The 21,436-nt window shown below is 37.3% G+C and overlaps 1 pseudogene; it reads right to left on the reverse strand.

Annotated features, from left to right (window-relative positions):
- Window positions 1–1,024: 1,024 nt before the first annotated feature.
- LOC111902189 (uncharacterized) lies at window positions 1,025–21,422 on the reverse strand (annotated as a pseudogene).
- Window positions 21,423–21,436: the final 14 nt, after the last annotated feature.

A 21,436-nucleotide genomic window follows, 5' to 3' on the forward strand; every position in this document is an offset into this window, starting at 1 on the left:
TTTAACATGATATTCTAATTTACATGCCACTAACATAAAAGGAATATGAAAAGATCCTTACCTAAACATCTTGTGATGTTTCATCATTCGCGTCTTTATTGAAAGCCAACTCAGCAACCAATGCAACATGATCACTTCTCATCTCTGTCTACATAAATTTATGTTGATATATATACAAATAACATATTCTCATAAGAATAAATATAAGTAAAAGATACCTATGTAGGAAATCCAGGAGTCCACTGCATTGCATGATTTGGTATTGGAGCAAGGATCCTCATAGTATGGAGACCATCAGATCGCCTTCATATAAACAAATACAGCTCAAACCTTATTGACTCCTTGTTTTTTATAATTAAAAAAAATATGAAAGGGAGATGATGAGTCACCAGATGTAATCAACTGTCCCCTAGAAAGTTCTATGGTAGTTAGTCACCTGGGGCACCCTATTCGAGTCTCTTGTTCCTGAATAATCCTACAAACATAAATCCCTAGAGTTAAAATAAATGTAGTATGAAAATGAAGACTTTAAAGATCCTAAATAAAGCTCCAGAAGAGATACATCCATACATAAAGTTCAGTTTTCCAAATTAAAAATCGCTTTGTTACTTGGTATCATACATAAAAACAGGCAACAGAAAAGATTCACCATATATGTCATCTTAATTCACAAATAAAAAGAACAAAATTTGCGAACAATTTGACATAATTACATACGTGACAATAATCAATCATGTACATTTTTTACAATCATTAATTTAAAATCTTATTTAGTTTGAATATAACGTCCACATAATATGTCACAAGCAGGATTAGTCATTTGGAAACTGAACCCTGTCGAGTTATCTTCACCCTGTAGATAAATAAACATAATTCATGATAGAAAATAATATAAAACCAAATTCATATGTAAATGAGTGATTGGGTGAATATGAATGGTCTGGCAAATAAGCTTTAAACAGTTTGCAGGTATGTATTAAAAAAAAGATACTAACCTAGGAATGTCAAAATTTCTTGTGCTCATTTAGCGATTTCCGAATTCATGTACTTCTGTTCGCCTTATTCTGATGTCAAACAATCTGATCTACCTCTAGTACTGCAAATACATACAAATTGTAATATAAATATTAATATAATATTCAAAAAAAATTTATATTAACTGTTTTTTCACTTTCATTTTCACCTGGTTTGAACCATGAAAAGATTGATGTCACAAGGATTTGGTATAACACTCATACAATTGCTTTCAATTTGATGTTTGTAATCCGCTCTTCCAGTTTGTAAATCGAATCCAATTATCCTTTTATTAGCACCTACAGAAACCACCATCTGTTTTTGTTGCATCCCTGCAACTCCCATAACAGCTGAAGAATGCATACTTTTGTGCAACACTTTTGGTTTTCAAGAATCATCCCTGTTTTTATCACTCCATTGAACCACATCATGACCACTTCCACTAGTTACAAAACAAGTATCTTCCCATGGCATGAATGATATGATGTTGATGATTCCCTTCACAAGTGGTTTATCTTAAAGGAAAGTTACACGGTTTTTCTCTTTTGGTTTATTCAGGTTGAGGATTGATATCTGAGGGTCACCACCATTAGCAGTGTAGAGAGAAAATACGTTGCCGCCATGTGGATGCCATGCTATGTCTTCTGGCTACCTTTTGTGTTTGGTGGATGAACAGTTGGCTGTACTTAGAAGATATGCACTTAATCTATATTTTTTTTAAAAACACACCAAATTAGAAACTTATAAAATCAAAGAATATGTTTCTTTCCTTCCTTCACCTAAAGTTTTGGTGTTGCTTGGTACACAAATTGAACTGCATAATGTTCTATTTTAGCCTTCATTTATGATGTCAACATTAAGAACAAAAAGTTCATGAATTTTACAAACATGCCATCGGGTGTTGTCTACATATCATCTTTTGTGTCTCTTACATAACGAAGCATCATAATATAAATTCAAAAATAGTAACATGAAACAGATAAAAAGATAAAGAACATACCCTCACGATTGAATTTTCCACAGATTTACAATTCCATCCAGATGGTTTGTGATGGGTTTTGTCCTAAGAACATCTTATGTGCTCATACAAACCCTGATGCTTGGATCTAGGTTTCTCTATTGTACATGCAAGTTATCCAAGGCTATAAACCCTAATTCTAGCATATGGGAATCGATATTAACATATAATTAGGTTTAAGATATTACCTTGATTGTTATGTAGCAATAACAATCCCAAATCTCCTTGAATTGACTTTGGAAGGCTTAGAGTCACAAGTGTCACTCCTCTAATGGCTTACAAACGCCATAAGCAAGTGGAGAAGGTATAAGGAGAGAGGGGAGGTATTGAATTCGTTTCTAGGACCTCTTGGGAAGGATTAGACGAATTCATGAGCCTTGGGGTCTTTTTATAGGGTTAGGATTAGGGTTTCAATCCTTATCCTTATCTAGTTACTTGCCCATCAAGCAACCATAAGATAAGCCTTGAAAATCCCTATCTTTTGGACCTTGGACGATTTTAAGGATACCCTTATCCTTGAATTCGTCCATCCTTTAACAAGGATAACCACTACCCTATTTTGTAACTATCACATAATTACAATTCAGCCCCTCTAGTTTAATTAATTACACTTGATCACAAAATTAATTCTTAATTAATTATTGACCAATATTAATTAAACAAATATGATTTCTCCTTTAATATATTATTCTTATAACATATTAATAAATCATAATAACCTCTCTCTTTATTTATTTCTCCAATCAAGTTGCTTTGGTGAAGGCAACCCAAAAGGACCATGCACCGTCGGGTCAAGTACATACCAAAATAGTTACGGACTTAGACACTAATCCAACAGTTTGTACCTAACCTCGGGTTCAGCGGACCCCGTGATCCACATATTTGACATTAGGTTTAATGACAACAAACCCTCACAGTGAATTAGAGCTCATCTGAAACATGTGTTCAAAGCCTTAGAGTGGAGGTATCCACATGATATGATAACTGGGTTTGTTGTTATATTGAATTGAAAGATAGGAAGACTAGAATATTACGATATGAGTAAATGAAAGTGAAAGTTACCTTTTTTATTCCTTCAATAAGATCCTCAACGCTCACTAAATCAGCTCCTGCAACTCTAGCCTCATCTGCAGTTGCTCCATAAGCAAACACAACCACACGCAAGGCCTGCAATCGGACCTAGGGCTTGTAAGGATGACAAAAAATCAAGAGCAACAAACGTTGTGAGGGATTAGAAGTCGTAATTCCATAAATCACCGACTCTAGGATAGAAGTAGCTAGAGGAGGTGTGACAATAGGGAGGGTCGGCGGTGGCATGCTGGCGATGGTGGGCGGAGGTGGGTTTGTCTCAAGGAAAGTGGGTTGGAAGCGGGAAAGAAAGTGTGTGATGAGAGGGGAAACCGGGTAGAGAAAAGAAGAAATTTGTTTTTGACACGCATGTTGTTGACTTTATGGATGCCGACAACCAGAAAGAGAAGGCGGTGGTAGTCGGAGTACGAGCGAAAGAAGCAGCAGTAGTCATCGCCGATTAAACCTCTTTGTTATCAGCCAATTAAACCTCTTTTTTATCAAACAAAAATATGGAACGTGGCGATAATGAGTATACCGTTTCACAAAATTAGAGGATCAAAAACAAAGGATGATGATCATCCCTTTATTTCTAGATTGCGAAGATGAAAGATAGAAAAAAGGTAGAAAAGAACAAATCGGGTTTTCAAAATTTTCAGGATTTCGTTTCCCCGTATCTATTATTAAATGCACGTTTTATAAAAATTATAAAGAGACACCTATAGAGGACGCCCATTTAAGATACAGCGCCCTCCGTGTTTTTAATTTTTTTTCTTGTGACACTAATTTAAGGGCATGCAATAATGCGTAACCTAAATCCTTTAATTTTTTAAAGAGATGACACTATTTTAAGGTCATTCTCTTTTGTGTAACATAAATCAGTGTGTGCCATGCTTTGCGTGTCATTAAAGCCATATATTCTAGTAGTGACATAAAATGAAAATTAGGGTTAAGTAAGAACACTTAACCGATTAAGGAATTAATCACTTAAGGGTATGAGTGATTAAGGATTGACATAGTCATTCTCAGGTGAAATAATAATCCAATCAATAGCCCAAATACGTGCCCGGATAATTTCCAAAATAGAGATTCCCAATTCTAGGGTTTCCACATAAAATGATAACTAGGGTTAGTGTTTCATACTTAACCCCTTAAGGAATTAATCCATTAATTCCAACATTTCATTAAGTTAATTGTTTAGATAATTCATTGCTTAATAGGTCGGGCACCACCCATTGCCACCTCCGGCAGTGGTGGTCGGCGACGGTCCATGGTTGCAGGAGGCGGTAACCACCATTTTTAACGGTGGTGGTTTATAAATTTTAACCCAAAACATTTTCAAATCAATCCTAAACACACAAAACATCCATCCAATACACACATACGCACACAACCACCCAAGGTGGCGGTTGGTGGTGGTAGAATGGCGGTAGGAGTTGGTAGCCACTACCTCATGGTGGTGGTGGTGGGTTACCTTAAATTCTCCGGCCAAGAAATGCTCATACTATCTCAAACCATTAAACACACATATATATACTATAACACACACAGCCACCACTCACGGTGGCTGGTGGTGGCAGAAAGGGCAAAAATGGCGGCAACCACCATGGTTGGCTGCCATGGTGGTCTTCTAGTTCTCCGACCAACAACACATGCCTAACATACTGAAACAAGCACACATACACGAGCATAAACACCTACCATGCTTGTAATTTGGTCTTGGAGGAGGAGGGCGATGGAGGGGCGATGAAAGGAATGACAGAATGAAGCATCGGCAGCGACGACACTGATAATACGAGCGATGTAACGTGAGTTGAGGTGTACAATGAAAGAAACGGAGAAGATTGTGTGTGAAGCAACCACGAACAGCAGCAACAACGACCACAATGATTCTGATCTCCCTGAGCGACATGACGTTGGGCTCTTGGATCATGTCTTCGCCGACAGCGGGGATAACGACGGTTGCTCGACTCGGTTGGTGCTCACGACGACAATAAGAAAGTGGTGGCTAGAAGTTGGAGGGGTCATAAGGTGGCGGCTTGTGATGTTAGGGTTAGGGTTTCAGTTTACATGAACCTTAAACACGGGAGGGGAAAGGGACGGGTTCAAATCCCGTGTTCAGATGAAACTTTGATACATTTTTAAAAGTTTGGTCCCTGACTCCACAAATTAGTTCAGATAAGGTCCAATATTTTCACTACATCCCCTGCTCTACAAAATTCCTTACGTTTCAAGTCCACATGTTACAATTTTGACCCTCTATACCAGAAAATATAACTTTTAACACCCCAAGGTGTACACCCTGCTAATTTAACACGACTTAGGGCTAAAATAAAATATAAAAAAAATCCATCTTGGGGTTTTATGGATTATTTTTTATTTATTTACTCATTTTATTTATTTATTTAAAACAAAATGATACAATTATCCCCAACCTAAATTAGATTTCTTCCTTGAAATCAGTTCCCGCTTCTACTTCATGATGCACTCCTCCACAGGGACCAAGATGAAAAAAAATCAGTAGAATCGATCGGTTTCCGAGCTTCTCGGCCAAACACCGACACTCAAATCCCATAGCAAAAGGGCATAACCGCAATGAAATTTAATTGGTCTCCTATTGAATTGAACCACACTCTTACTCTGCTCCGATAACCCAGCTAACTTATCAACCATCAACACTGGGGCTCACCCCCCCCCCCCCCCCCGATCAAACGATAACAGGCAAGCAAACCCTCAACCTGAGCTCCTAACACCTTAGGGCCGAAGCACAAGCATGCCCTATGGACGTTATCACGACTAAGATAAGTACGAATCGAAGGGAAAATCCAACAACTGACGGTGATCTTGTTGTGAAACCTGAATATTTAGCAGTTGCGCAGAAGTCTGGAACTTAGAGAAATCTGACTGAGAACCGAATCTTGGCACAAAGTCTCCCTGCCGCGAGGTTCTAATCTCCACCACTTGAAATATGCTATAAATTGAGAGCTACATAGTCCTCCGCAACCAAGACTAGCTCAAATTCTGCCACTTGATTCCAACCCCTGATATCCTGATACATGATAGGATCTGAATCCATGCATCATTCATACATTCCAAAACACATATAATCGAGGACAAAGATAATCAATCCATTCATACTAAGAATTCAATCAGAATAGAGATAATAAGATAATTCCATTCAACCGATCATCCAAGATTACAACTGAACCTTGAAACACAAACATAATTACATATAAATACCAATACTACCACAACATCTAACTAGAAGAACTACGAACTCAAATCTTGGTCCTTGGGACCTCGGCGGTCCCCTGACAACTATCGGGTAATTGCCAAGCTAAGGGTGTAGGATCCAACGCCTTTATGAGAAAAGGACAGTGAGCTATAATGTGGCCTTCCTAAACAAAATGAAAACCAACTCGCACACTCCGCTTGTAGTCTCTACCAAAATGGCTCTCCTCGCCACACCGACGATATGGAATAGATCCGCGCCTCCCTCTGATCCGCAACTCTGGCCGGCAGACTTGAACCACTTCGCTGCAAGCTGGGACTGATCCGGAGCCTGACACTGCTCCCTCTCCTGGGTCCCTATCTCAATCCATCGCCTCATTGTGGCATCCTGAAGCTCAGTGAGAGAACCATAGCGCTAGATGGACACGAATTGTTGAATATTCTTCTTGATGATGCTCAAATACCGAGTCATCTGAGCCTGCTCTGAAGCAACAAACTCAGGACTGAACAAAGCTCTCTCAATGAACATCTTGGTGATTTCCGTCACCAAATCGTTCGTCTGTCTTAGATCCAGACACTCCTAGGCCAGTTTCTCCCTCTCTACCAGGGGAACATACCTTGAACGGAACATCTCTATGTATTGTTCCCAAGTCATCACAGCCCTCTGCTCAAGAGTATAAGACTAGTCACTAGTCTCCACCAATCCCCTGCCCCCAACATGAGAAGGTTCATGGCACACTTGACCTTCTGGTCATTTGGACAAGAACACGTGAAGAAACAACCCTACACATCAGACAACTGTCTCATCGCCGCAATGGGGTCCGACACTGTGACATATACAGACTTGTAAACAAAACAACTTGATGGTTCATCCATCTTATGCCCTCGTGCCACTTCCTGTAATTCAAATAAAACTAAGTGGGTCAGGCTTGGGAGCCTGGTGAGCATATAGGGTTTTCAACCCACAATAAATAATCTTATTTAATTTCCACCAACCAACAATAACCCAATTACCCATTCCCGTTATTCTCACTTTATGTCCCTAAAACAACTAACATAAGGGACCTAGTCTAAGAATATTTCATCGGGGCGACAACACATGCTTCGGGGGTTCCTCAACAATATAAGTCAAATAAGGCAACCATGAGGGGGATGGAGTACAGCGAATGAACACCCAAGTTCATTAACACCTACAGGTGGCGAACCTGCTAATGTTTCCACAAGACTATCTAGAAAAGTCCGTGGTCGTCATCTAAACTCCGCTAGATGACTAAATCAAACAACAACGAGGCCTCTCATCTGTTTATTACACACCAACTATCTACCCATGTTCTACCCAACATATTAGTAGATAAAATATACATTTTTATACATAGTTTAAAAACCTGTATAGCATGCTTTAATCAATACATATTCCACATAACAGATGAGGCACACACACACACATAACACGTATTTCATAGAGAATAAATCATATATATGAGATAGAAGAAAGTGAATACACATTCACACATATAAACAACAATATACTTAATACACTCAAACCATACTTGTATTATTATCGTGTTTATGAAAGGTAGTATACACTCACACATATAAACAACTTTATATTATACACATAGCACGTATTTTATAGAAAATACTTAATATTTATGTGTTAGAAGAAAGTAACTACACACTCACTTGATCAGAAGATGATCAGACAGCACTACGACTTGCAGAAGTAGTAATCCTCAGCAGATTTGGAAGATCTTCACAAAAATCGAACTTCTCGAGGGCAGAGCTTCGGCTCGGGAACCGCACTTCTCGGGATCTTCAGGATCTCGGGACTTGCCTCGGGGATCGAGAATAATACTGGGGCTTCGGGGTATTTCTGGCATGCAAAACGATGCAAAACAGGAGAGAGAAGAGAGAAAATGAACAAAAGAACCGGCTGCCCTCGCATCCTATTTATAGGAGGCTGGAGCCTCAGAGTACGCGGGGCGTACTGGTCCGAATTCGTCACTGCGTTCGTCATCCGAAGCCACTTGCTGCGAGTGTCGACATCTTCGGTGTACGCAGGGCGTACTTCTGGGGCCATAGAGGTGTCGAGCCATGAAATTCTGGTTGAGGATTAGGATTTTGGATCGGAGTCACTAAGGGTAGGTTATTTTCCTTGGGATCTGGGTCTGATTCTTCTTGCATTCCTTCTTTTGGATCATTCTCTACCCATCCCTCACTGTCTTGGTTCGGGTAGTAGGGATCACCTGGTAGATGGAACCCGACCATTGCGTCTGTACGAGAGTGGGGATATAAGGATTGTCTAGAACTAAGGCACATAAGGTTGAACATCCAAGTTAAACTATTGTATGCATAAAATACTCCTATAGTATTCTGAACGTTATGTTTGATTCTAAGGTTTATTAGTTTGGTAAGTTTTAGACTTGTTGTCCACTGTAGCTATCCCCTGGCATATGCTGGTCGGATCTTGGAAAAATATAGTTGATCAGGCTATATTCATCCCAGTCCCGATTACATATTCCAAGGCATTCCTATATTGCACAACTCATCAATAATACTTCTATATTGTTTTCATTACGATATTGACCCTGTTATATAATGTATGCATGTATACTTTATAAAAGTTTCTTTTTAAAACAATAAATCTCACTCAGAGTGTTTTTGCCCAGTTGTGTTTATAGTTGTATATCAAAAAATGGTTTTGATATACTTAGTTCACTATAAACAATGCTCTGATACAAATCTGTCACACCCCCGAACCTGAACGACGGAAATGTTCGGGGGCGGAGGACGTCTGGTACAGTATCATAACAATTGAATAGTAAAGAGAATACACACCACCATAATATAAATATATTTGAAAATTTTACATGATTTTATGTGTTACGTGTTTAAATATTAAATACAATATGGTGATCCAAAATATGTTACTAACGCCGGTGTGTTAGCCTTCAAACGTAGTCGCTAACCTGGCTTAGCGGTTCCCCGAGAATACAAGTTATTTCAAAGAAAAAGTGTCAACAATAAAGTTGGTGAGTTCATAAGTAGTGTTTTGAGAAAATGTATGCCATTTGAAAATTCGAGTATGTTTTCCAGAAAATCCGATATTTTCTAACAATTGTATGAAATGAGTATGAATGATTGTTGTATAAATTGTATGTATTTGAGCCAGGAAAATCCTATATTTTCCTAAAAGTGAAATGCAGTCTCAAATGAACAAAACTGTAACCTATAAGCAACTATGACATACTCAAAAGAATGATGTATAGTTTTATTATTAAGCAAAAATATAAGAAGATTTGTATTTGAATGTGAAAAGAACTGTATCTGTTACTTTTCCCGTGAAAAACATAATACCATAATAATTGTCTATCCAGTAGGTTTTTATAACCGTATTATCATAATTTGCCTGTAGCAACGTTCTTCAGGCGTCGAAATGAGATGACACTTGTCACCCCGGGGACTGTAGCTAGCAGTCAGGGTGTGAGATCATTAGTCCCGTATAGATCTATACACACTTGTCACGTTCTCCAGACGGGAGATTCTGGTTATAAAACAGGACTTCTAGCGGTACCTTAACAGGTATAATGAAGATGGATGTCTCACAGATTTTCAATTAAGTCCCGTATTAAAATGAATAATGTAGTTTCTGAAATGATTATCCTTTTTCATAATGTTAACAAAGGCATAATAAAAGGTGGATGTTCTTGTTTGTATAAAAAAAATGGTATACTGAAAATGGTTACCCTTGATATGATGCAAACGTATAAATAAGCTTATAGTATTTATAATCATGTTTCATTCCGAGAGGGTAAAGTAAGGTAAGATGTTTTGCATGTCAACAGATCCATATGATATGTATTAAAAACAATATGAAAGGTATAACGAAAGATAGTTGTTTTCACACATGATTAACCGTGTGTTTACTTGTATTCTACCCCATAATGTGTTAAAAACATTTTAGAAAGTATTTAAAAACATAGAAATGGGGTATGAACTCACTTGGTTGATGAAGATAAAGCAATAATCGAGCAGAACTTCGACAAGAGAAAACGGATTTCTCAGGATTCTCGGGAATCTCGGGATCGTAAAACTTCCTTCGGGACTTGGATATGAAAATCGAGACTTCGGGATATTTCTCGCACGCAAAACGAGGTAAAAACGCAAGAGAATGAGAGAAAATGAGAAAAGAAATTCGGTACCCTCGCATCCCTTTTATAGGGGCTGGAACCCTCGCGTATGCAGGGCATACCTCCGGGTTACGCTGGGCGTACCGGACATCATGCATGACGCACTTCGGATGGGAGGTGCGATGGGAGAGCCTGTGGCCGATGGGACGAGGTTCTTATCCTCTGGTACGCGGCGCTTAATCCTTTACGCGGGGCGTAAATGGATTTTCCCAACTTCTAAATTCCGTAACTTTTGCGTACAATCTCCGATTTTGGCATTATTTATATCCATGCGTAGGTGAGATTGTACTATACAACTTTCATTTAGATTCCGTCGGCTAGTTTTGAATTTATTTTTAAAAATATATTTTTAACAGGTCGGGACTAGAAAAGTCTGTTAAAAATCCATAACTTCTTCATCCGACATCCGTTTTCGTCTGTCTTTTTACCGTTGTATTGCTATCGTCGAGACCTTCAACTTTCATTTAGGTTGCTTTGGCTAAAAATCGCTCGATCTCTATTTCGAGTTTTTAGTTGTCTACCGTTATCCCGAAACTTCGAAAAATCATAACTTCCTCATACAAAGTCTGATTTGGGTGTTCTTTTGATGTTTGTTCACGGTTTCATGATATCTACGACTTTTATTTAGATACCTAAGGCTAATAAGTATTTCATTGAAATTTCTAGTTTTAGGCTTAACAGTGTTTTACCGGTATTGTCGCGGATCTTCGATTGGTCATAACTTCTTCGTTATAACTCGGATTTTAGTGTTCTTTATATTTTTAGGAACCTTGTTATGATATCTAGCACTTGGTTTATCCCAATTATTGTTTTTAGAAAAGTTTAATTTTGACCTCAATTTGGCTGGTGTTACACGTATGGTCTTTCCTACGCTCATCGTAGGGCAAAATTCCCAATTTCCAATTCAACTTCACACTGTCGTAAATTCTTCGTTTCAACTCTACTTTCAATGTTCTTTAAATGCATGGATAGTTATTGAAGATCCCCACAATTATATCTAGTTACTTTTGACTAAAAACATATTAAAGTAAAATCCTTAATTCATGAAAGAAGCCCAAAATATCAGTTTTCCAATTTTAGCTTTTTTCTTCAAAGTACAAATCAAATGCTCTAATCACTTAATCCAACATTATCAACATCCGAAAGGGTCTAAAATCTATTCCCTTGAAGCCCAAATCCTTTACTTGCTTAAATTCCAGCCCGATGTCCAAAAATTAGAACATAACGAAAACTAAGTATTACAATTCTCCCCCACATAAATTGGATTTCATCCTTGAAATCTGACTCGATTAGAATTCCTGGATACTAGACCAATACAATTCACATGCTCCCTCCCATCACTTCATCACATCAACACATCTAAATTGAAAACTTGAGAGACCATGCATAACCCAACTGATGTCAACAAACAATCCAAACACTTGAAAACATTCAACTGTAACAACTATCTCTCTCCGCCAACAGTGCGACCCTGCTCGTAGTGAACTATTCAAAATGGAAAAATCTCAAAGCTCCAACTCAACTTATTTATACCTCACTAAATTAGGAACCGATCAACCTAAAACTCCAGGGACATACATAATAGCTGATGATCATCCACTCATCATCCTTAACCTAAGTCTTTGACCAGGAACACTACTAATCCTTGTATAATAACACTTAAAACATTTAGATCAAGAAATTCAACTCATCCTAAATCCATAAATCTCCTAAAAGTTCTAAAATACACACTTGGCTTTAAGTCATTACTATCCCACCACTTCCATGAGTGTAACAATGGTCAATTCAGAAGAAAATATCGGGTGACATCCACACCCCCATACGCTCAGGGTATAACCATCTAACAAGTCATCCAAGATCCCTACAATGAACTCCATCACTAGCATCTCAACTAACTAAAAAATTCTCTTGCAACAACTAAAAAAATCCTAAAGAAAACTCCACGAGGAAGTGCCGATAAATGATCATGAATTTTCCAATAAGTCAAAATACTATCAAAGTCCGACCCAAATCCTTTGGCTACTGATCTATCAGCAGTATCTCCATACTGCTCAAAATACAAAACTATGACAAAGACCAATGAACAAACACACGGGTCTCCACAGCATAACTGTCGGCCCAACACTCATAAGTAAAATCCATGATGGTTCACATTACGGATTGACACCATCGAACCATTGGAATGAGAAGCTCATGGCTCCTTATTGTTATTTTCATTCAACCACAGATATGAAGACTCTCAAACCAGCACCCGCTGGGTCTATAAGCACATGACCATCACCCCATTGACCTTCAGGAACCCAGTCAACATCCTACTTACCCTTACCAACAAGCATAGGAGCCATAACTATAACATCCCCAAAATCACAAGAAAATTTTCATTTTTAAATCAAATAAAATCATTCTTTTCAGATACCATCCAAATCAAAGCCATTCGTTTACAAAACATTATTCTCAAAACATATAAATAATATATCAGAGTGTCCCCAAATCGGTATCACTAAAACCAAGAGGATGTGCACGATCACGCCTTCGAATTGTCACGATCGTCTGAAGTACCTTAAACAATAAACTAATACTATAAGCACGAAGCTTAGTGAGTTCCCCCAAAGTACCATCATACAACCATATAAATAACCGTATGCATACATGAGCCTTCAGCCTGACTAGACCGCTGTACCGGGCCTACCGACTATCTGGACCGCCACACCGGACCTACAGCCTATCTGGATTGCTCTCCAGGCCTTTGGCCTAACTGGACCGCCACACAGTGTAACATCCAAAAATTAGGTATAACTATTTAATCCCTCTTCTTTTCCAAGTTGTCAAAACTAGCACATGGAAGGAAATTGTAGCAAATGAGTACGCTGGGCATACTGAAGAGTACGATCCGCGTACTCATGAGTGTGATCTTGATGTGGATGCTACCCAATACGCTGGACGTACCATAGTGTACGTTGGGCGTACTAGGCTTTGACATGAAATCCTAAATGGGACTTGAGCACTATAAAAGGAATGTTATGGCCTCCATCCCAGCCACCATTTCCAGTGAGTGAAACCCTAAAAGAGCTAAACCTTCGTTCTAAACTTGTGTGTATGTGTTTTTAAGCTTGAAAGTGTCTTTGTGTGCTTGAGAAGAAGAAGAAAGGGCCTTGAAGAGGAAAGATTGGAGTCCAAGCTTCTAGATCTGAGCTAAGCTGAGTAAGGAGCTTCTCACAAAGGTAAAAAGCTTCAAACTTTACCACTCTTTTGTTATGAACATCATATAGGAGCATTTTTAGGGTTTAAGTCCCACAGGTGGCTACTTTTTGAGAAAAGGATCTCCATGGACCTTGATCTACCCCATTTCAGTGTATTTTGTGTTGTAGATCCATAAAAATCCAATCTTGGACGTTAAGATTAAGTCATGCATGAGATTAGGGCTTAATGGGGAAAGAGGATATGTGTTTGAAGTGATTGGTGACTTTTACAGCCATGCAAAGGCTTAAAGGTTTCGACTTTATGGCTTAAGAGACAGTGGAGTGCCTGGATCTGAGATATGAGCTTATGTCTTAATCTATTCAGAACAAAAATCATGAAAGTATGAAACTGGGAATTACATTGGGCGTAATACCATTATGAGCCGCGTAGGTAGTCGAGTACCCCGATTCTGGATGACCACAGAGTACGCCCTGCGTATAGAGCTGGTACGCGCACCGTAACTCCTTATAGTTGACTTTTAAGGTTTGATCAACGTGTGGATTTTTGGACCATTAGAGGGGTAAAATGGTCTTTTAGCCTTCTGAGAGAACATAGGAAGGGATTGGTCTAGCCTTGAGAGCCGTTATTGATTTGAGATAATTACTTTATGTAATTAGGCGGGGGCTAGGTCATTGTTTCGAGTTTGGGGATATCGAGCACGTGAGTTACTAGACATCATACGAGGTGAGTCTTTTCACTATACCTTACCTATAATGATAATTATGTGTGACCGGAAGGTCTTATGTATTATGACGAGTATGTGATAGATGTTTCTATGTGATATGTTATGTATGTTATGAGTATGGTATGGACCTGAAGGTCAACAGGGTATGGACCGGAAGGTCAGCAGTGGATGGACCGGAAGGTCAATATGTTATGGACCGAAAGGTCGACAAAGTAGGACCGGAAGGTCTACTCAGATTGTGGGACTGGAAGGCCCCCGAGACATATTGATTGGAAGGTCTTGTAGAGCTATAGCTTTGAGTGGATTATGTGATGTATGAAGTATTTTGGCGAACTCACTAAGCATTTATGCTTACCGTGTTATGTGATATGTGTTTCAGGTACTAGCGAGGATCGTGGGAAGGCGTCGACATGATTTGTACACACTGACGAAGGATTTTGTATTTGAGATTCTGGGATATGTTTTACCGTGATAACATTTGATACACTTGAGTTTTGAGATGATTTATATGAGATATGTTATGTTTGAAAAATGAAAAATTGTTTTAAATTTCCACGTTGTTTCAAGTTGGTATCAGAGCCTTGGTTTGAGGGATTCGGATGCACCTTCGTGCGTATCTAAACTCAAACAGAGGATTTGAGAAATTTTTTGATAAAAGAAACATTTTTTCTAAGAAGAGTAAAAGATTTTGAGAAAAGAAAAAAGGAGCAGTGTGTACAATCAGCCAGTGCCCAAACAGTGATTTCCCAAAATACCCTTACATTATGCGTTATAAGATATTATTGTTGGGTTTAAGTATACTACAACATCCTATGGTGCACATACAACCCTAAATACCTTGGATCTATGTTTTCTCTATTATACATGCAAATATGAAGTTTCCAAGATATTACCCTATACTAGCATACAAATATCATACACTTGGGTAATAAAATTGATAGAATACATACCTTTTTTATGTAACTTGTCTTCATGAACCTTGAGTGCCTAGTGCCCCAAGTGTGACACCTCAAATGGTTCACACAACACCATGAACACTTGGAATAACCTTGAGAATAAGGATACTTTGGTTCTCTCTAGTGAAATCGGCTAGCCCTTCTTAGTGTACCCACACTTGTGCCAATTTCACCAACCAAGGACCTCTTTATATAGTGTGGAGATTAGGTTTAAACCCTAATACCCATGACCTTTCATTTCTTATGATCCATGGGTTAAACACTCCATGGACTATCCATGAAAGCTTAGCCCAACTTAAATGAACTTGGCCCATCACACATATATATCTAAGAGTCCATATTTAATTAGTTCCTTTTGATAACTTAATTAATTATAAATTAATTCTTGATCAATACTAATTAAATAATATGATTATATATTAATATATTACAACTTACAATATATTAATATAAAATCACTAGTATCCTTTTTCCTCATCTTGTCTATCCAATTGTCCCGATGCCATGCAACCTAAATGGATCATGCCGGGTCAGGTCAAGTCTTACCAATTATAGTTATGGACTTAGACATTAATCCAATAGTCTCCCACTTGGATAAGTCTAAAACTATTATTGCGTATGACTTCAAGAACCGATTGGCAATCGTAGCTATCAAAAGCTTCCGTCGAACTCTGACCTTGACGATGATCTCTGACCTTTGTTAATGACTTGTCCATTAGATAAGTGATCTTATATTCCTCCATTATAGATATCATATGGACTGAGACATGGATTATTAATCATTCTCTCTGTCCATTTGTTGTTTCCTGATTTCAGATTTATGACGACTAACTGATTGAACAAATCAAATCAGTCTTGGCTTGGCCAAGCACTCACATGTATCATCATTAAATCATCGAGGGGCCCACAAATATCGCTTTTATCCCGAAGATAAAAGGAATGGATAAACTTCGACTCAAATGGCTTGTTCTACTACTTGCTGAATCATACACAAAGGCATGTTTTATAACATCGAGTTACCAATGCGGTTTCGTGCAATCAATGTACAACCAACTCATAGTAAAAACTCATATCTCTAGGTTTGAAGAATATAAGATATTATCGTTTCATTATCACTTGTGATAAAATCCAAGAAGTGATTCAAATGAGCGCGGGTTGAATCCAATACTCAGAACTTATGAGCACTCATGAGTGTTGTAGCACCACTTTGTCCAACAACTTAGACCTCTACAAGCCAACCCATGACAGTCTTGATTCATATATACTTCCAACATATGACCGACTATGGATGGTTTGAATAACTTAATCAATCAGGAAGAACGACCTAGTTATTCTGGAAGTCAAAACATGCAAAATGAAACCATACTGATTACTCATTATTCATTGTTTTGTTTTTATCAACTTTATACTTGAATTAAAAACACTAGTTGTCCCATGCTCCAAGCATGTACACTATGTTTTTTTTCTAAACAATAGCTTTGCCATACACCAAGTATGCACTCTATGTTTGTCTATGATCTTTACTTTATGAAAGAGATCGATTGAACATAATTCCAATGATTCTCATTTCACACTCCCAATTCCTTACTGCAAATGCAAGAATTCCAAATTCATGCCATTTACTGAAATCTGTTAGATTCTAAACTTATATGCATTGATCCTCTTGTAATGATTATGCACAAAGTCACAAAGACTTGACAACAAACATTATAGAGCATTCCAAAGGAGATCAACTCCTTAGAAACATCCTTCTTGTATTAAGTTTCCTAATCTCACACAGATTTATTGAACAAATTCCACCTATGGGATCATTTCCATATTCCCCTTTTGACTATCACTTTTGAACAAGAGTTGCCTTTTTTCAGAATATGTCAATACGGTCCTTCCAACAATTAACACTATACTTCCAACTGTCCATGAGCAACCAATCTTTGGTAAACCTTAGATTGTCCTCAACAATTGCTTAATCCTTTTAGTGATATCCAATTCTAGACCTTTACCCTTCTTAATGCCCCAGGCATTCGGAAAATTTTAGAAAGGATGAATACAACACATGTAATCGATCCTATATCTGAAGCATACGGGACACAATTCATGATATCTCACATAAAGACTAAACCAGTATTTTTCTATAATATTGCCATTTCTATTTGCCAAGTTCTCATAATTCAGATTATGAAAAGGGATGTCGTAATCATAATCGAATTTTAGAACGCAAATAATGAACCCATATATAGAATTTCCTTATGTTGAGCCATTCCAACATGATATATATATATATATATATATATATATATATATATATATATATATATATATATATATATATATATATTCTTGACTATATTTGATTAAAATCTCAATCTAAACTTTTATAATTGAAATGAAGTATAATTTCCTCTCCCTTAATTATAGCAAAACAACTTTTTCAACCCCTGCAGCCTCACGAATGGAAACTTTTGTTTTCTAAAATTAACATTGCTAACTTGAAATACTTACCATAATTATCATGCTCCCACTAACATGATGATTATTAGCATAACACTTATGCTCCCACTAGCTTTGACATGTACTCAGAAATCAACTAGACTTCTAGAAAAACAATACTTTATTGACTTTCTTACCAAAGTTCAGATTTCTGATACTAGATTGCTTTGATAAAACTTTATCAATATCATACACCTTATCTTAGATAGCTCATAGGTGTGTCTAAATAATTTAAGAACTATGAAAAGGGATGCCATAATCATAGTCTCGATTGTTTAGACCTTTGCCACTTCTCACAAGTCCATGTTAGTGTGCCGGTTAACCACACACGCTCCACAAACGACTTTGAGAATGCAAATATCACAATTGTTATCTAGTTAAAAACTACTTAGTGAAAGTGTTTCCTCACCATCATTTTCATGAATCGGAGAGAAACCTTATGACACTTAGATTTAATGGCGTATGTGTTCTTATCCATATGAATTGTCAAAACCATAGTCACAAGAAAAGGATAATGACAAATCCAAACTCATATGAACTGAACTCAATCTTAATTTCTTGCCATCTGGAAGCTCAAGGGTCTGCCATTGCTTCCAAGTTGTTGTGCAACCAATTGAGAACTCTAAGAACTCATATGCAAAGCCAACTTTAACTGGAATGGGCACAGAAATAGAAATATGTCACCACGATAGGTTATAAACCTCACGTCTTGTGCTAGCGATAAACTTACAAGTTTTTATTATTGATTATCCTTTCAGGATCTTTAAGACTCCCACTATCCTCTTGACATATAAGAATATCTTGCTAATTATTCAAGAGATAGTGGGGATTCTTTATCAAGACAAATGCTTCACACAATTGGCCTAAGTTGGTCTTTGTTTTATCCAAAACATCACAACTTGCCAATTTCAAATGTACAAGAGTAGGACACTTTTACTCTTACATTTGAAAAGTGTTTTAAACCTTTCTTAAGGATATGTCACTCAACTTACAGTCTTGGAGTATGACTCTAAGACTTGTTTTGGAATGAAGTATGACTCATCTTCATGATTTGACCACTTCAACAATTCATAGCTCCTCTTCTTATGCTTAATTTGATTCTTCTCATTCTTTTTTATATATATCAAAATTTTTCCAATGTATCAGAATTACAGTTAAGCCTGTAAGTATAACCATATTTACTAAACTTTAGTAAATCATGACGAATAGTCTATTTCATAGTAGTCCCAAAGATAACTCACTATGTGACTTAGAAAGTGATTGAACCACCAACTTTCTCAGGACTTTGACACCCAAATCTCCCGGCTTGTCAATATGTGACTTCATCTTCAAGATGTGATCACACCTAGACCTTGCCTTGCCAATAGGGTTTAAGTGACCTAGAACTTGTGGGTTAGGGAGAATAAGTGGAGGAGGTGGAGGAAGTTAAGTTCCAAGAGATTTGTGAGGATCATAGATGTCTGAACTAGACATATTTTTGGGAGATATTCAAGATAGTTGATCTAAATTCCTTAATATAACACCCAATATGAAATATTAAGGCTAGGACCCAACACAATATTTCATAACTTGGAAGAGGGATGTCGTAATCCAAGCTATAAAATATTTGAAGGTAGGCGAATGACGATTCACCAATTTCCACCATGAAAACGAAATAATTTAATTAGGTTTTACTTGGATTTGAAACTCCTAGATCTTTTGAGATTCATTGAACTGCTCAATGGCATGTTTCAATCTCGAGTGTGCCCTTCAGGTTTTGTGACTGGGATGCCGAGGATCACAGAACAAGGTGTGAAGTAACCATGCAAATCACTTGGTACCCTTAAGTGTTTACCCCTCAATCGATGTGCCGGTTAACCACACGCGCTCCACCGATGCTATGATAAATATTAAGTTACCCTTTTCCTACCTTGTTAAATCAAGCTACTGTGCCGGTTAACCACACACACTCCACTAACCGACTTAAACAAAGTGCAAAGTGTAATTTCATGGATTAGCACCTTATTCACATTTTCCTAAAGTAACTAAGATTGGGAATTATAAAAAACATTTAGTTACTTTATATTTATCATTAATACTTTTAATGAAGGGAAAATTATAGTCCTTGTTCTACCTGTTTGGCTAATGACCCTCCACCAGTCAAGGAAGCGGTGGGTGAGAGTGGGCACCCATTAAACTGCCATTTTATAGGCAGTAACCTTATACCCCCTTCTAGGCCGGCTTCGTGAATGAGGCGTACTAATGGTAAGATGAATTTCGCTTATACATATATATATAAATATTATTAACTTATAATATTATAAAGTATAAGCGTTGAATTTTTAACTTTTAAAATTCTAAGGGCTTAACTTGGAACTAAAGTATTCATGAGAAAACTTTACAAATTCCAAAACTTGAGGGCAAGTTTTGAAACTATTCAAAACTCTTGGATTTTCATAACTTATGAGTTTAATTAAAGCTTTAAAAGTTTTAATGAAGAGACTCTTGGACATCCATAACTTGAGGACAAGTTATGGAGCCATAAAAACTATTTATAAGGAAAGACTCTTCATTTTTTTGTAGCCTAAGACATTTTTATGAGTTTTTAAGATTCATAAATGTGACTTTTCATATAACTTGAAGACAAGTTACAAAAACACATTTTATGAAAAACTTTTAGATCAATTTTGATTGAAAAACTACTAACACATATTTTTCATTAATCTAAAAAATAACTCATAAAACAAGGTAACACAAAAAAAAAAACTTTTGGATTCCATAACTTATGGAGTTTAATGTTTCTTTTATGATGAAACTTTTCATGTTCCATAACTCAAGAGCAGGTTATGGAATTGTTTAAAACATTCAGACCAAGTTTTGTAACTCCATAAAAAACTTTGAATCAGTTTTTTTGTAAAACCTTTTCATATCCATAACTTATGGAGGTTTCAAAAAACTCTTTAGATCAAACTTTTAAAACTAATAAAATAATCATATAATTTTATCTTTTACTAAATTTGACCTAATTCAACTCATATTGTAACGCCCCGTTTATTTAAATAAATTAGTAAATGTGAGTCTCAGACTAATTTGTGAAGAATTTTAGAAGTCGGGGGTTAAAAGAGTAAGTTCGGGATTAAATTGAAAAGATTTGAAGGTTGAAGGGTTTATTGGTAATGCAGGGATCTATTATGAAAGAAATTTATGGGATCAGGGCTTAAAATGTAAGTTTTGGATTCAGTTTGTAAAGATTTCGGAAGGCAAGGTTAAAAGTGTAACATATGAACTTATTTTGAAAGAAAAGAAGGAAGGAGGGATCGATTATGTTAATATGGGAAATGTTTTGAGAGGCATCGGGTATATATTTGTCTTAAGAAACCCTAAACCTAAAGATGTGATGTCGGCTGTATCATCCTCCAGCCGCCAACCTTATGACTCCCACCGGTGCCGCCATACTTCCTCCACCACCGCCGCAAAGGCCTCAAACCTCCGAGCCCGACCACCTTGCTTCCTTCTACTGTCGGGACATCCATTGGTGACCAAGTCGGAGCCATGAATGTCAATGAGA

Source organism: Lactuca sativa, chromosome 9 (genome assembly GCF_002870075.4).
Source record: "Lactuca sativa cultivar Salinas chromosome 9, Lsat_Salinas_v11, whole genome shotgun sequence".
Taxonomy (NCBI): Eukaryota; Viridiplantae; Streptophyta; class Magnoliopsida; order Asterales; family Asteraceae; genus Lactuca; species Lactuca sativa.